Source organism: Myotis daubentonii, chromosome 2 (assembly GCF_963259705.1).
Source record: "Myotis daubentonii chromosome 2, mMyoDau2.1, whole genome shotgun sequence".
NCBI lineage: Eukaryota > Metazoa > Chordata > Mammalia > Chiroptera > Vespertilionidae > Myotis > Myotis daubentonii.
Window position 1 is genome coordinate 135,102,454 of NC_081841.1, and position 17,310 is coordinate 135,119,763.

The window sequence follows — 17,310 nt, forward strand, 5'->3', positions numbered from 1 at the left end:
GGCTATTTCTCCTTGTCCTTCACTGGTTAATCCCACCAATCTGCAGCCCAACAGCATCGTGTGCCCATGACCTTGTGCAATGAACCGCAGAGATGACCAAGCAGACGGGTCCTGACCGATTTTTCCATTCCTGTGAGTGGGTGAAATGACTCTTCAAGGCAAAGAAACCTGAGCCTGTCACAGACGTAAGACAGTTGGATTGACCTGTCTACCTAAACCAGATCAGGACAGTGCCGACAGGAACATAATGACTCAGGTGGGTATCCTTACCTGTCAAGTGTCCACGAGCAGGTCAAGTACCCTGACAAAGCTTGGGGTCCATTCTTCTCTTCATGCGTGGCTGCCTGGGCACGATTCCAGGCACCCTCAGTGACGACTCAGCACATCCATGAAGAACTAGGCTCAGGCCTTGCCCTCCCTCCTCTGCTAGCACCATCGGCCAGACAGTGTTCTCCGCATTCCCGAAGGTGTGGTCAGTGCTGTCAGCGCCTCACAGCAGGGCTACCAAGTGTCGGGCTTCAGGGCGATGTTTGAAAATCTGTGGTGTTGTTCCTAGTAGTCTTATTCAAACAAAAGGCCGCGACTCCATCCTGGAACAAAGGGCAGCCTCTGTAAACATGCTCCTACCACCTTCTTCGAGACCAGGGTTTTCTCAAAGGGTGGCCCCAAACCTACCCTCCTGAGACACATCACACCCCAAGAAGCAGAGCCTTTGCATTGCTAGGTAGGTCTTCCTCCTGACATTCTTGCTTGCAGACCTGCTTGCTTTTTTTTTAAAATTAAATTTTATTGGGGTGACATTAGTCATCATGAACATATCGGTTTCATGTGTGGGTCACTAATTTACAAAATCTGTATATAAGGCCATGTGGCCACCACCCAAAGTCAAATCTTCTCCTGTCATCTCATAGTCAGACTCTTTTCTCCCCGCACCCCCTCCCTCTGGCAACCACCACACTGCTGTTTGTGTTCATAAGTTTCAGTTTTATATTCCACATATGAGTGAAATTGTATAGTTCTTAGCTTTTCCTCTCTGACTTATTTCACTTCGCTTATTTCAGTTATTTCAATGTTCTCAAGGTCCATCCATGTTGTTGTAAATGACGCTATTTCATCCTTTCTTATGGCCGCGTAGTACTCCATTGTGTATATGTACCACATCCTCTTTATCCAGTCCTCTATTGCAGGGCACTTTGGCTTTTTGAGGAGCAACTATTCCAAGTCAGGAATTTGTCTTTACAGTTGCAAGCAGTCATCTGGGGATGGGATGTAGAGTGGGAAGAGGATGGTGAGTGATTGCAAACGTGCTTGACTTACCCCTTTACATGCTGGCAGTGTGGCCATTTCCTGTTATATATTCATGTGGCCACAGGATGGCAATGTTTAGGAATGCTAGTGTTATTTCCTGGTGGCTATTAATTATTATTATTATTATTATTATTATTTTAAATATATTTTTATTGATTTCAGAGAGGAAGAAGAGGGAGAGAGAGATAGAAACATCAATGATGAGAAAGAGTCATTGATTGGCTGCCTCCTGCATGCTCCACACTGGGGATTGAGCCTGCAACCTGGGCATGTGCCCTGACCAGGAATTGAACTGTCACCTCCTGGTTCATAGGTAGATGCTTAGCCACTGAGCCACACCAGCTGGGCCTGTTTAGATCCCAGGTGGAACCCAAGGGAGGCACACAACTGACAGGTGATATGTGCAAAACCAAGAGCTTTTAATTCAGAAGCAAGAGAAAAAAGGCAAGGGCGTTTATTGCAACGTTTTTTTTAAAAAATCCAAATAAAATATCATGAGTTGTATGCGGAAGTGTACTTATGTAAAAATAAAATATGGCTGAATCTGTCACGAAGTTGCAGTACAATGGGTACCCATTTGATCTGTGATGATGTGTTTCATGATGAATTCTGATCATCTCCCACCACTGGGAAGCATTTTCACATCTTTGTTCACACAACTAGTTTAGGATTCCATGTGTAATATATTCTGGTCTGAATCAGTAGGTTCCCACTAGATTGGAAGTCCCAGGAGGGCAGGAGTCATGTTTTCTTTATGTTTCCTCAGCCCTGAGGATGAAATGTAAGCAACCTGGGCTCATTGCATGTCAAATAAATGACTCGTTTGCTCAAATAGTATCAGTGTTTCGGAACAAACATTCCTATGGGTCAAGTTACCAGAGATTGAGCCATAAAAGTAGAGATTTGGCCTGAATTTTGAAGAAAATAAAAGGAAAGGGGGCCAGGCAAGGAGTGGCACATACAGCCCGCTCCCCACTTATCCCACCCAACCCTGAACATGAGGAAGAGGACATTTGGGGTCTGAGGAGAAGCAGAAGCAAAGATGCACATGGAAATGTGAAAAATGTATACATTCAGGGCTGGTTGCAATGTGGAAAGAGAAACAAGGGATTATGGTAAGTATAACTGGAAAAGTAGACCATAGTATCGAATTTGGGAATTAAAAAAATGATGCTAAGGAACCTTTTTACTTGGTGATTGCCCAGATTTGGGGGAGTGAAGCAGTGGTCTGCTTGAATAGCTCAGGAGACTATAGGAGAGGAGTAAGAAAAGATGATGTCAAGCTCTGGAGGCAGCAATAGGCATCTGACCTGCTCCGGCTGCAGGAAGGACCCAGGTGGTGGCCCCAGGTGATGCTCTAGGTGGTCGCCCCAGGTGGTGACCTCAGGTGGTAGCCCTGGGTGGCAGATCCCACTCAGTGACCTCGGGTGGCTATCCCTTCTTTGTCCCTGTGGCTCAAACAGAGGCTGCTTTCAACTCCACCACCACTCCCTCCCATCATGGCCTCTAGGGGCCCAGAGGAGACTGTATAGTTGTGTGACTTCAGAAGTAGAAGGCAGAGGAATAGGAGCTCTCCTACCAGCAGGAGCTGGCTAGATCACAGAGGGTCCCTGGTGAGGCTGCTGCTGTGTATGGATGAACCCAGAAGCCATCCAGCCCCTGGGAAAGGTGCTGGGCCAGACTCTCACACACAAATTCAACAAATGCTTTTACTTTGTTTGCAGCATAGCCATCCCTTAGTGTAGTGCAAGTTCAGCAAATTACTGGGGATCTAGATGCCTCTTTTATGCCAGTTAATCAGATTATGTTGACTGCTTAAACAGGATTTGTTAATAACATTCACTTATGAGCAGTAGAGAACTTTATTAATAAGTCATTATGCTGTGGATTTTAAATACCTGGCTCTCAAAAGCAAGTCCAAATGCTCTTATATTGCAAACTTCTGTACTCTCTAAGAAAATAGCTTATACCTGGTGTGTTGCATTCCTGCAATACTCAAAGTCATCATTGAAAAAAACAAGGAACAAGTCCCAAGCCTTTACAAAGTAAGGTATTGGTTTGCTCTGAAATAAATGTTCTTCAGTTTTGCTTAGTGTATTTTTCCTAATCTGTCTTTAGAAGAGTTGCAACCTGACTGGTTCTCGGTGAAGAGATGCATAATAAACAAGAGGCTCCTCTGGATGGAGACATGTGGTCTGTTCTTCCATTTTAGAGGCAGAACACTTGAGGCACACCATACATTGTTTCTTATTCCCCCTCACACAGACAGGAAATAAGTTAGGGAACTGAGTAAGTAGAGATTGGAATCCAGAGGCCTCAACTCTTCTCATAACTTTTCCAGTTTAATTCTGTGGGTGTCCATGGCCCATGGCAATGACTGGCTTGGTGTGTGATGCCTGAGCACACAGACTCTGAAGTCAGAAAGGATGGAGTCCTAGGTTTTCCACATGATGAATTTGGCCACAATGACTACCTGTGCCCCAGTTTCCTCACCTATCCCCACCTCACTGTATTTTAGAGTTAAATAAGTTATCACATGTCAAGTGTTTAGGACAGGCCTGGCATATATTAGGAACTCAATAAAGGGCAGGTGATATAGCCATATGGCTCCTGGTACAGCTGTGGTGAAGCAGAACTGCAGGGAGGCACGTTTACCCAGAGCTCCTGCCTTCAACATTTCATTCTGTGGTAGTGGAGGAAGACCACGAACCCATAAAACAGCATATATGAGGACACATAAAGGTTAGGAAGCACAGGGTATAATGCAGGTGTCACATACTCAAATGTATTCAAAAGCAAAGTAGGTGAGCCTTAGCTGGTTTTGCCCAGTGGACAGAGCATCAGCAGACTGAAGGGTCCCAGGTTCAATTCCAGTCAAGGGTACATGCTTGGTTTGCGGTCTTGATCCCCACCTAGTAGGGGCGTGCAGGAGGCAGCCAATCAATGATTCTCATCATTGATGTTTCTATCTCTCCCTCTCCCTTCCTCTCTGAAGTCAATAAAAAATATATTTAAAAAAAAGCAAAGTAGGTGACTTAAGCAAGAGAAGTGGAGGATACAACAGGATTTGGGGGGAGTCTGAGGCCTGAAATGAGGTCTGTGTAAAGGCATTCAAGTTCAATTTTAAAAACACTCTTTGGGCTGTACCATTCACATTTAAGGGCTATATTATGCCCAGAAGCTGGTATAATTACTGAGTTTGAAGTGAAAAGGCTAGTAGGATGTATTAAAATCAATGAGAGAAGAACTTAGGAAGCCATATTAATTTATGGACAAAATGGAAGGTGAAGATCCCTTTCGACCTGGGATGGTTTGCCTAGTGGGAAACACAGATGTGAAGCCAGAGATGGCACTGCCAGCCTCTCCCTATCACCAGATTAGCCACTCTTACCTAGGGGCACCCCTTATATTATTTGTTTTGTGGAAGAAAAAGGGGAGCTGTAATAAAGCTAACTGAAAATAGCTTCACAAGGTGGGTGATGTGATAATAAATTCCTAACTGGGCAGGTCATGGTGGGTAATCACACCAGTAGGCTTATAACTTCCCTAGTGAAAGGTTATCTTTTCCTTAAGCAAGCCCTGTCCATTGTTTTGGGACACTAAGGTTAACACATCTTTGAAATATCTCTTTTTCAGACCCCTGGGAAGTGTAACCACCCTCAAGAGATCACATAGTCTTGCTAACTGTCCTGTAATTCAATCCCTGCCTTTTTTTCTTCCACTTTCATGTAATCCCTTCCCTTCCCTCAATTCCAAATGCATAAAAAAATCTGCAAACTGTCATTCTGGGAAGCATTTTTCTAAGTCTGTTGAGATCTTGCTTCCAAGCACATGCTCTGTTTGGCTCAAATAAACTCCAATAAACTTATAAAATGTTCTACAGGTTGGGACAGTCTTACATTAACAATTTCTTTTCCTTCCTCCATTTCTTTTTGCCCTCCCTTCTTTTATTTCCCTTTTCTTCCCACATTTGTCTTCTCCCTTCTTCTTACCCTAGGACTGGCATGGTACTCAATGCAACCTAAAGACATTGTGAAAATTAAGTGGTGACATTCTGAATTGGAGGAGGGGAGTGGCATGGGCTCATTGATCTTAGGCTAGACCACACTCACTGCAGAGTAAAGTGTCAATTCTAGGAAGAGGTGTTAGTATAATAAGACTTGAATAGCAAAATATAAAACCGAGGAAGAATTAAAGAAAAAGTATAAAATCAGAGTATCAATGAACTTAATTTCTGGTTCATCTCAGCATGGACCAGAAGCTCAGAGGCAAAACTCATTTCCTTAAAAAAAAATTATTGCTTTTAGAGAGAGGAGAGGCGCCGGGGGAAGTGGGGAGGAGAGGTTTGTTGTTCCACTTATTTATGCTTTCTTTTTTTTTATTTTATTTATTGCTTAAAGTATTACAAAGGGTATTACATATGTGTCCATTTTATTTATTTATGCTTTCATTGGTTGATTTTGTATGTGCCCTTACAGGGGATCAAACCCGCAACCTTGGCGTATCAGAACAATGCTCTAACCAACTGGGGTAGAAACTCATTTTCTATGTTATAAATAAGGCACAATAGAAATAATTTCTTGTCCTTAATTATTAATCCATGATATTTCACAAAGGTAAAGTCAAGTTTCTTTCCTTCTAATCCGCTAAATTTTTCAGAGTAAACAATAAAATATTACTTGGATAGACTTGTTACATTACTAATAGACGTGGATCTTGACTAATCAGAGAACAAGAAGTTAAAGGAAACAAGCCAGCATAACAACAACAAAAGCAAATAGTCTTACAAGGAAAATAAGAAGATGAAACACATGACTGTAAGTGTTAGTGGGAGTGAAGTGGGCTGGAGTGGGATAAGGGGGATCACTGTAGGAAAAATATGGATAGCTAATCAATTTTAACTATAATATTAGAAATATAACTATGAGTATCACATTATGAATATGGCTCCAGAACATAGATATAGTGTCAGAATGACTGGATCTCAAATCTTGACTCTATCACTTATTATTTCTATAATCCTAAGTATACTAATTTACCTTCTAAGAGCTTTAGTTTCCTCATTTGGAAAATGAAGAAGATAACATCATGAGGACCAAATGAGCTAATGTAGGTGAATTATCTATCCCAATACCTAGACTGAAACAATCTGAAAATAGTAAAATAGTAGCTGTTTTAATTGGTTGGGGCAAATAAAAATCACCGAACATATAAAGTTTGTTCCAAATCTGGTTTCCTATTGTGAGGTGTTCCCTCTTTCTCTACCATTTAATTTCATTCTGCTTCATTCTTTAGAAGAAAGAGCTAAGCTTCGGATATCTTTCCGTGTACGCTTATCCTTCCCTATGTGTATTGCCCTTTGAATTTTTGTGGTAATAATTGTTTCTGTTGTGATTTCCATTCCTTAAAAGTACTCCCTGCTTCTAGGAATACATGCACCTATGTTTCTCCCTTTTAAATCCCAACAAAATGACAAAATTTTTCTTACCTGACATAACCCCAACAGGATGAAAATATAACAACAACAAATTTTGGAAGCCACTAAGAAAATGAATGAATGTTGACCAACTTGGCGCCAATAGTGGGGAGAACAGAAAAGCAAGATATATATATATATATATATGACATCCAAAAGCTCAGGAATGCATGATGCAGCTTATCTATGAAACTGGGTTTTAAAGTGAGGCCAGAAACATGAATGTTGATTAAAATTCCATTTAAGAGATAATTTGATTTCTAGATATCTCCATCACTATGTAACCCAGGGACTGCTACTCACCTGTTCCAGTAGAAGATTAGTGTTGTTTTCTAGAAAGACTAAAAGAGGGTGTCTCTGGTCTAGGGAATACCAGACAGAGCTGGCAGTAGGGATATTATAGAAAAAGGGGACTAAACTTCTGGAATATTGATAGCCAGGCCTATCATTTCCAGGCAGGAAAGTAGATGATCCTTCTCTGGGGAATTTGAGCAGCTCAAGCAGAAGGACCTAAAGATATTAAAATTAGAGTTTTCCTAAGGGAATGGCCCAGCTAAGTCACCTTACCCTGAAGCCTACATCCAGTAGCTCCATCTATGTGCTCAGAGCTTCCATTAAGAGCTTTAACGCCTTGCTCTTACATGTGAGCAGACAACCAAAGATCAATAGACAGCTGAGGTACACCTTTAAAAATAAAGATGGAGACCAAAACAAACAGCAAAAACAAAAAATAAACAACTGAGAGAAACAGAGACCATATGAAAAACAGTTGAAGTATAATTTTTATTCTCAGAGAAAGCATCCATGAAACAATAAGATGTTATAAAAAATTCAGGAAATAAAAAAGAACTTTTGGAAATTTAAAACACTATAGCCGAAATGGAAAACTCCCTAAAGCGGTTGAAAGATAAAGTTGTGGAAATATCTCAGAAAACAGTACAAAAAGGAAGAACAGGGAAAAAGTGAGGAAAGATAATTCTAAAAAAAAAAAAATAGATGGGATGAAATCATCACTAATTCAAGAAAATCTCATAGAATGAAGTGCCCAGCACAACGGGTGAAAATAATTCTGCATTAAGTTACATCATTGTGAGTTCTCAGAGAGGCTTCCAGAGAGGGTTGAGAATCTGAATGGCTTTGGTTTTCTCAACAATTCTGAAATCAAATTTGAGGAAAAGTTATTTCCAGACGAGAACTCCCTGTTGTCAAATATCAACCAAATGGGCAGCATGAAAATATTTTATGGCTCACAAACTGTGTAATTCCTAAGCAGTCTTTGTTGAAAATTTCCTGGCAGGATTGATTAAGAGAAAGAAAGACACAAGTTTTAGGAAACAAGAGCTGTAACATGAAGGGATTGGGGCAGTCAGGATTTTCTGGAGAGATAACTCCAAGATGAATGTGACAGAAGAGTTACTAGTAATATTTCTGAATGTTTTGATTCAGATAACTAAATGTTTTCAGACATATTCTCAACTAAATTGGTGGGGAGGTTGAGGTTGACTCAATAGTAAGTACATGCAAACCTGAGCGAACAAAGAAAATAATGATTAACTCCAGGGAAAACAAGTGTGCAGAAAAGTAATCAGAGAATATTACTGTACTAATGTAATTATTGATCTGACCAAAAACACACACACAGATAAATTGGTAAATAATACAGTATTGAGAGGCTGCATGAGGGTGCTGATGGTAGTGAAAGAGCTACAGTCTGATCTTCCATAGTAGAAAGTCAAAGTATAAAAACTTTATCTAAAAAAATGAAGTAATCTCAATAATCTGATTTAATAAAATCCCAGAAAAAATATTAGGTAATAAAGTATATAAAGAAGCTATTCATAATGTGGAAATAAATGGCAAGAGAAGCAGCTTCAAAAGATAAGAAAGTGGTTGCCTCTTGCAAGAAGAAAATGAGAGAGGATGGGTGCAACTATTGCTGTTTTTCATAATAATAATCCTTGCAAAATGACTTCACTCTTCAAATGTATGTGCAAATAACTTGGATAGAAACAAGTAAACAGATGAAAATCAAACAGATGTAACTCTCACATCACCAACAATTTTATCTTTGACTATTTGTTTAATCTAGACATATTGCAATTTTATATACTACCCACTGCAATGATGCATTGTTTTTGCACAAGGTACCCGTGTCTTTTCTGACTGCACTGCTTTCTTCGATGGCATTTGCTCTTGGATGTGTTGGAAATTCAGTTATATTAGCTTCTCTTGAATCTTTCCATTAACATCAGCAGATCACTCATTTTCTCTATTTGGCTTTTCAGGAAATAGCTCATCTATGGTTTGGCCTTGCAGCTTTCATTAATGAACAACTTCAATCTTTGATATGTTTCTGGGTCTACAGGAGACTTAGTCATTCCTTATGTTTTCCATCAATACTTATGGTATTGTTTGGTAGAAATTACTCCTAAATAAAAAGAATCAACGGAAGAACTTGAAGATTGCCTAAGATTAAAAGTAGGTATATATGTTAATGACAGAGTAAACTTTCAGGAAGTTTACTTAAACAATCAGAGAAGAAATTAAAGATTTTCATATAGAGATGTCTATCAAAGCCTCATTTATGACAGAAAACATTGTAATACCCTTAATGTCTAAATAGAGGGGATTACAGTACATTCAAATGACAGGACTGTATGTCCCATTAAGCAGCACATTAAGAAGAATTTCTTTTGGCATGAAAATATATTTATAATATGTTGCTAAGTGAAATAAATAGATCAGTAGACCAAAAGACCTATATGTATCAGCATGTCATTTTTGTAAAGAAAATTATCTATGTAAATAATAAAAGAAAGGAAAGACATAATAAAATGCTTAAAGTGGTCATTGCTGGTGAGATTTTAAGTAGCCTTTACTTTGTTGTGTTGTTTTCCAAGCTTTTTCCATGAAGTGTGAATATATTTTGTAACTAGGGGGAAAGTACTATTTTAAAAACAAAAATCAATCAAAACATATAGTCTGACTTACTTTTCTTGCCACTGAGAAGAGTTGGCTTTGCTGGAATTGAGATTATTGGAGGAAAGAGAGAAGAAATCCTTTTGATGGATGCTATCGTTTCCATGGTTCTGGGTTTGGAAAGCTCAACATATTTGAGGCCAATTGAGTTATTTGTTCTGGCTATATGAGTAGACTTGCTTCTTATCTTTCCCTGGATTCTTCAGATTACTGCCATTTTGAAGAAGTTTATAACAGCATGGCTACTCATTCTGGGGTATCAGATTTAATAGATTTGCTTTTTGACTTAAATCAAAGACTCCCTAAATGGAGAGCTCACTCACCTGCCAGTTCCTAGGCAATTAGAAGATTAGACTCCCTATATGTTTTTCCCCTACCTGCTTAGACAAGAGGCTTTTTGTTAGCATATAATCTTTAATGCTACACTTGAAACAGTAATTACCAGGGTGCTGAAATTTAGTAAAATGCTCACACCAGGCCACAGAGGCAAGAGTGCAGAAATGGTATCTGTAGCAGCAGTTGAAATGGTGCCAGTGGAAGTGGGCTTGAAATGACAGCTAACACTTGTATAACTGCTTGCCAGATGCCCATGACCTGGACTGGCTGGAGGATGGTCCAGGATGGTGGGCAGGCAGGAGACCAGGATGGCTCCTGCATTGTTTCCCCTGGTCCCCAATTTTAGACCGATAACCCTGTGAGGGAAAGGATGGTAGCTGGGTGATAGGGGTAAGCTATCTGAGCCCTTAGAAAAAACTTCCCCTTGAAATACAAGGTGATGTTTGTCCATGCCATGCCAAGCACTCATAGAGACACATATGGATTAACTTTAAATCAATGGAGAACTGACTCCATCTTATGGGACAGTGGTTGAATCTGAAAGTTTAAAGCAATTGCTACTGTGATTTTTTCACTCAAAATCTCAAAAGAGTTGTGTTTATGGGGCCCTGGGAGAGGCCCTCAGCAACCAACAGGCTCTCCAGAGCATACAACATGAGGAAGAATGCACAAAGGTTGTACCGGCAAGTGAATCAATCAAGCCACCAGACAAGCGTCAGTCAGTATTTACATTGTACAGCTACCAAGAAGATGAATGCTTTCAAAGGGTGGTGAGTGGAAGAGAAATCTTACTGCTGGTGAACCACTCACAGTTCAGTGACAAGTTCCTGGGAAATTTTGGAATATCCATGAAGGATTGGGTCCACCTGACTATTTAGCCCACTGTTAGTGTCTCTTTAGCATTATACAGGACTCTGCCCCTTATTTATTCACACTGCCAAACAGGATCTACACTTCCTATGAATGTTTTCTCTTCTGATATCCAGAGCCCGAATCCCTGATCTTGTGCCTAAAGTCAATGGATAGGCATCACAAGATTCAAGAATTCCTTGGAAATTCAACATCAAATTATGTATGTGATTCTCAAAGAGGTCCCTGACAAAAAGCAAGTTGAAGAGCCATTGGCCTATCTGGGTGTTATGTTTGGAGAGGGGAAGAATCTCATCTTTAATTTGCTTTGTATTAAGATTTGATATTCATTTGTTGAAAACTTACCCACACCATACTTGGTTTTTAAATATACATTCTCTCATTTAATCCCCACCCAATCTAGGGAGAGTTTATAATATCATCTTCATTTAATTCTGGAGGTACCATATTCACAGTGGTGAAGTGACTCACCCAAGATCTCACCACTAATAAATATCAAAGTTGTGTTGTGGTTGGGCCTCCTTCTCCCCTGGAATATGAGGCCTGGTCTTCACCAGAATTCAGTTCAGAGGGCCAGGAATGACACAAAGGTCTCTATATGGTCAGTGATCACAATTCATTGATTACCTGGTTGGTAGCACATGATGGTGGATATCCAATGTGGCTGATGAAAGTATAGCCATAAAAAGATTCAGTCGCGACTGGTGCAGCCACTGTGGGAAACAGTATGGAGTGTCCTCAAAAAGTTAAAAATGGAACTCCCATTTGACCCAGTGATCCCACTTCTAGGAATATATCCCAAGAAACCAGAAACACCAATCAGAAAGGATATATGCACCCCTATGTTCATAGCAGCGCAATTTATAACAGCTAAGATTTGGAAACAGCCTAAGTGCCCATCAGCAGATGAGTGGATTAAAAACCAGTGGCACATCTACACAATGGAATACTATGCTGCTGTAAAAAACAAACAAACAAACAAACAACAACAACAACAAAACCCCAAACTCCTACCATTTGCAACAGCATGGATGGACCTGGAGAGCATTATGCTAAGCGAAATAAGCCAGGCACAAAATGACAAATACTGTACGAGTCCACTTAGGTAGTTAGAGTAGTCAAAGTCATAGAGACAGAAAGTGGAATGGTGGTTGTCAGGGGCTGGGGGAAAGGAGAATGGGAAGTTGCTGTTTAATGGATATAGAATTTCAGTTGAGCAAGATGAAAAAAGTTCTGGAGATTGGTTGCACAACAATGGGAAATTCCACTGAACTGTACACTTAAAAATGGTTAATATGGTAAATTATATATCTATTTTATCACAATTAAAAATAAAAATAGAAAAAAAATATATTAAGACCTCACTTGCAGTAAAGTTCTGTTGATTCACAGCTCCGTTCCTGTCCAGCACTCCCTCTTCTCAGGACCTGCCCGAGCGGAGTGGGTGCGATTCGGAGGCCCTCCCCAGATGGAGCCCAGGGGTAAGCTGTCAAGTTTGACACCCTGCCCCAGAAGTCAACTTCCAGCTGTCGTGGTCTTCAGGTTGCAGTTCATATGAGCAGCATCAATAACTGTTAATAATGAATCCTTCTATCAAATTCTGTTAAAAGTCCCCCCTCCCCACCCCTTTTTCTCTCTCTCACAATGTACAAAGCAAAAGCAGTGGCTATGCCAACCATGTGTACAATGCCCAGGCTCCAAGAGCAGCCACCAAGAAGGAATCCTGCCAGGCCTCTTCACTTCCAACACCAATACTGGTTGCTCCTGGAACCCAGGAAGTCGCTCCAGAAGTCATTCAACCCACTGGCAGGCCAGGGCCCCTGGGAACCCTCAACCCAGAGAGGAGCAAAGTCATCAAAATTAATTGCTGATTGCCAGAATTTAAAGCCAGAGGTTATAAGAGCCCGGGTGCAGGTCCACTGTGAATGAATTCACAGTGTCGCTTGGGCAGCTTGGGAGCTTGGACGCGTCACAGCGGTGAACTGGTGGTTATCCAACCCAAACAGATTTGTAACAGTGGCACTGGCAGCCAGGGCTGCCAGAGCAGCATTTGTGTCTGACAAATGAGGCCTCTGTCAGACAAAGGGGGCTCTTAGGACTCATTCCACTTTGGCTGCTTTATGCCCAGTAAGAGCCAGGGGACCTCCTTTGTCAGAATGGGGAAAACAAAAGTGATTCATTTCATCATGCACCCTCCCCACGGTCTTTGTGGTCAACCAACGCAGGGAGGCTTTGCAGCCAGCAGTCCTTGCAGACACCATGTACTGAGGCCTACTATTGGCCAGGGCTATTCTAGGTACTGGGCACATGTTGCCTAACTTAATCCTCCCAACAATGCTGTGATGTAGGGATTATCCCCACTGTAGTCATGTGGAAACTTAGACGGGAGAGGTGAAGGTCACAGCTATTGAACAGTGGCAGAACCAGAATTCATATTCAGGCTTGGCTCACTCCCAGCTGGCTGCTGTCACCATGTACCTGCTACAAATGCCTGACAGGCCAAAGGTAGTTCTCTCCTCTGACTTGCCATCTCTAGGGATGTTGACCTGGAAAGGCCTAGAATATTCCTAATGTTCAACAAATACCTATGTCAAATGGAACAAAAAAATAAAACATAAGAGGGGACTAAGATTCACAGAGATTTGCTTTTAAAAGGCCACAGAAAATGTCTCTGCTTTATATAAGAATGTTTATTTAGGTTATAAAAAAAGTTAAGTTAAAAAGAAATGGAGGTCTTCTCTGGCTGGTGTGGCTCAGTTGGTTGACATCATCCCATGCACTGAAAGGTCACAGGTTTGATTCCTTGTTGGGGCACATACTTGGGTTGCAGGCTTGATTCCTGATCAGGTGCATGTGGGAGGCATGTTTCTCACATCAATGCTTCTCTCTCTCTCATCCTGTCTCCCCCCTTCCTCTCTCTAAAATCATTAAAAATATATTGATCCCTTAAGGGCCAAAAACTCCAGCTGAACCACATTCCTCCTAGTTTTTACTGCTGAGTAGTGCCAGTCCCTGATAACAGACTTCATACATACTAATGTTTGGTCACCTTTTCCTATCCAGTTACACTAATCCATCATTTGTGGCTCTACCCAAAGAAGGGCCCAGGGCAGCTGACCTCTCTCTCCTCTATCATTTCATTATGGGCCTGGAAAATGAGGCGACCATTCAGCACAGCTTGTCAGCATATTAAAATGCCAAATGAGAGACTCTGGTACAGTGTGTGTAAATCCAGAATTCCCTCTACAAACCTAGTTTATTTTCTATTGTGGCCCATTCATGCCAGATGGGATGTACTGCTAATCTATCAGTTTGCCGACTTCTATACACAGACATCTCCCATTTACCAATCACTTGTGTCACATTTTCCAGTTATTTTCAGCAGGATCCAAGCACTGACTCAGGGTATTTGTATATCCCGAGTTTGAAATTCTAGTTTTTTCAGGGTGGTGATAGGGTCCTGTGGCTCAGCTGCTGTCTTCTCAGTTCTCAATTCCTGGGGTCAACTGGGCAGCAAGATCATAAACCAAAGGCTGAAGAATCAAAAATTTAAAAAAAAAAGAGAGCCAGAGAACCAGGTTGGTAGTGAAGGTAAATGCTGGTACTCACGGCCTCCCACAACCACAGCAAAATTACAACTAAAATAAAGAACAACCAATATTCAGAACCACCTGAAATCTGGCTGAATGGAAGCCCTATAACTAGAGAAGTAAAGAAGAAAGCACATTGAGACTGGTATGAGGGGTAGAGGCAAGGAAAAAGCTGGTCTGACACCCACCTGTGGCATTTTTTTTAATCAGAAGGGATAGCTCTGCTATGGAGGTCTCCCATGAGAATTAAGGGGTCCCAGCCCCACACCAGATCCATGGCCCATGGTTCCAGAGCTTGGAAGAGAAGTTCCCATAACTTCAGATTGTAAAAATCAGCAGGGATTGTGGCTGAGTGACATGGAGATCTAGGCAGTTCCTCTTAAGATGCCAGTGCATGAACCCATATGGTCCCATGCCCTCTGAGCTCCAGCACTTGGTGGTGGCATTGGGGGAATGAGGAACATACATAGAGGAACTGGATTGTCTGCCATGGGGGCAGGAACTTGAGGATGGTTTTCTCTCAGACAGAGGTGCTCACAAGGGTCATTGTTCCTGTGCTGGGACCTCCCCTGTTGCAGAGCTAACTGGCAGCCATATCTGAGTTTCCATCAGCATGGCTCACACTGTTCGCTCCACTATGGTGATTCCCTGAGACCTTGTGACATCCAACTTGCAGCCCCACCCAAGCTGTTTGCAGCAGCTTTTCCATATAAATGACCTGTCCTGGCTCAGACTTCAGATTTTCCTAAAATCTCTCAAACAAGCAGCAGCTGGTGTCAGTGTGCCCCAAACCTATCAATAAGAGGTCCAAGACCCAGCACTAGCACTAGCCTGCCTTGCTTCACAGATGGGCCTCACCTGGGCACTTCTAAGCCCAATATAAGTAGCAGCCATTTGCAGATCACTTGGTAGCACCTGCTGGATGGCCCCAGGCAGTGTCTGACTTTGCATCTCCCAGGAGGCCCCAGAACCAGTGCACTTGGTGGACAGCTTCAGACCATAGCAGATTACAATTCTACATATCCACAAGCGACACACTCCAGGGCCAACTCAGTGAGCACCAAAGCCCCACTGAAGCAAGTCCGGCTCCATAGGGGTTTCTCCTGCACAGCTGCTCTTCCATTATAGTCACAGCTAGTCCTCACAGCCAATTGGCCTGCAGGTCAACTTCTCCCAGGGATGCCAGCAGTAATCAAGGCTCAACTACCACAAGACTACACACAGCCCACACAGGGGTGCACCTAGAGTGCCCAGCTCAGGTGACTGGGGAGACTGAACCACTGGGCCCTACAGGATAACTACTACGCAAGGGCACTCTACCAATTCCAGTAGACGTAGTAGCTCTACCTAATACACAGAAACAAACACAGGGAAGCAAGTAAAATGCCGAGAGAAAGGAACATGTCACAAATGAAAGAACAGAAGAAATCTCTAAAAAGAGAAATAAATGAAATAGAAGCAAGCAAATTACTGGATACAAAACAATGGTTATAAGGATGCTCAAGGAACATAAGGAGAGCTTCAAGGAACTCAAAGAGAGCTTCAAGGGACTTAGTGAGACTTTTAAGGAAGTGAGTGAGAATGTCAAAGACATGAAAAAGGACCAGTCAGAAGTTAAGCATACACTAACTGAAATAAAGAATAATTTACAGGGATTCAACAGTAGGGTAGAGGATTCTGAGAATCAAATCAATGATTTGGAATATGAGGAAGCAAAAAACACCCAAGCAGAGAGCAAAAAGAAAAAAGAATCCAAAAATATGAAGATAGTGTAAGGAGCCTCTGGCTTCAAGCGTACCAACATTCACATTATGGGGGTGCTAGAAGTAAATGAGAGCGCAAGATATTGAAAACCTATTGGAAGAAATAATAGGTTTTTACAACTCCTCAGATCCATAAGGGACACACTCAGGGGGCAGACTCAGTGAGCACCAAAGCCCCACTGAAGCAAGTCTTGCCCCAGAAGGGTGTCTTCAGCACAGAAGTTCTCCCATTATTTGTAGAAATAATGACAGGAAACTTCCCCTACCTGGTGAAAGAAGTAGACTTAGAAGTCCAGGAAGCACAGAGTCACAAACAAGAGGAACCCAAAGAGGACCACACCAAGAAACATCATAATTAAAATGTCATTGGGGAGAAACCAAGATGGCGGCATAGGTAAACACCGGAAATTTTTTTTTTTTAATTAAATCTTTATTGTTCAGATTCTTACATTTGTTCCTTTTTTCCCCCCCCATAACTCCCCTCCTCCCAGTTCCCGCCCCACCCTCCGCCCTCACTCCCCACCCACTGTCCTCATCCATAGGTGCACGATTTTTGTCCAGTCTCTTCCCACATCTCCCACACCCCTTTCCCCCCCAAGAATAGTCAGTCCATTCCCTTTCTATGTCCCTGATTCTATTATAATCAACAGTTCATTCTTTTCATCAGATTATTTATTCACTTGATTCTTAGATTCACTTGTTGATAGATGCATATTTGTTGTTCATAATTTGTATCTTTACCTTTTCCTTCCTCTTCCTCTTCTTAAAGGATACCTTTCAGCATTTCATATAATACTGGTTTGGTGGTGATGAACTCCTTTAGCTTTTCCTTATCTGTGAAGCTCTTTATCTGACCTTCAATTCTGAATGATAGCTTTGCTGGATAAAGTAATCTTGGTTGTAGGTTCTTGGTATTCATCACTTTGAATATTTCTTGCCACTCCCTTCTGGCCTGCAAAGTTTCTGTTGAGAAATCAGCTGACAGTCG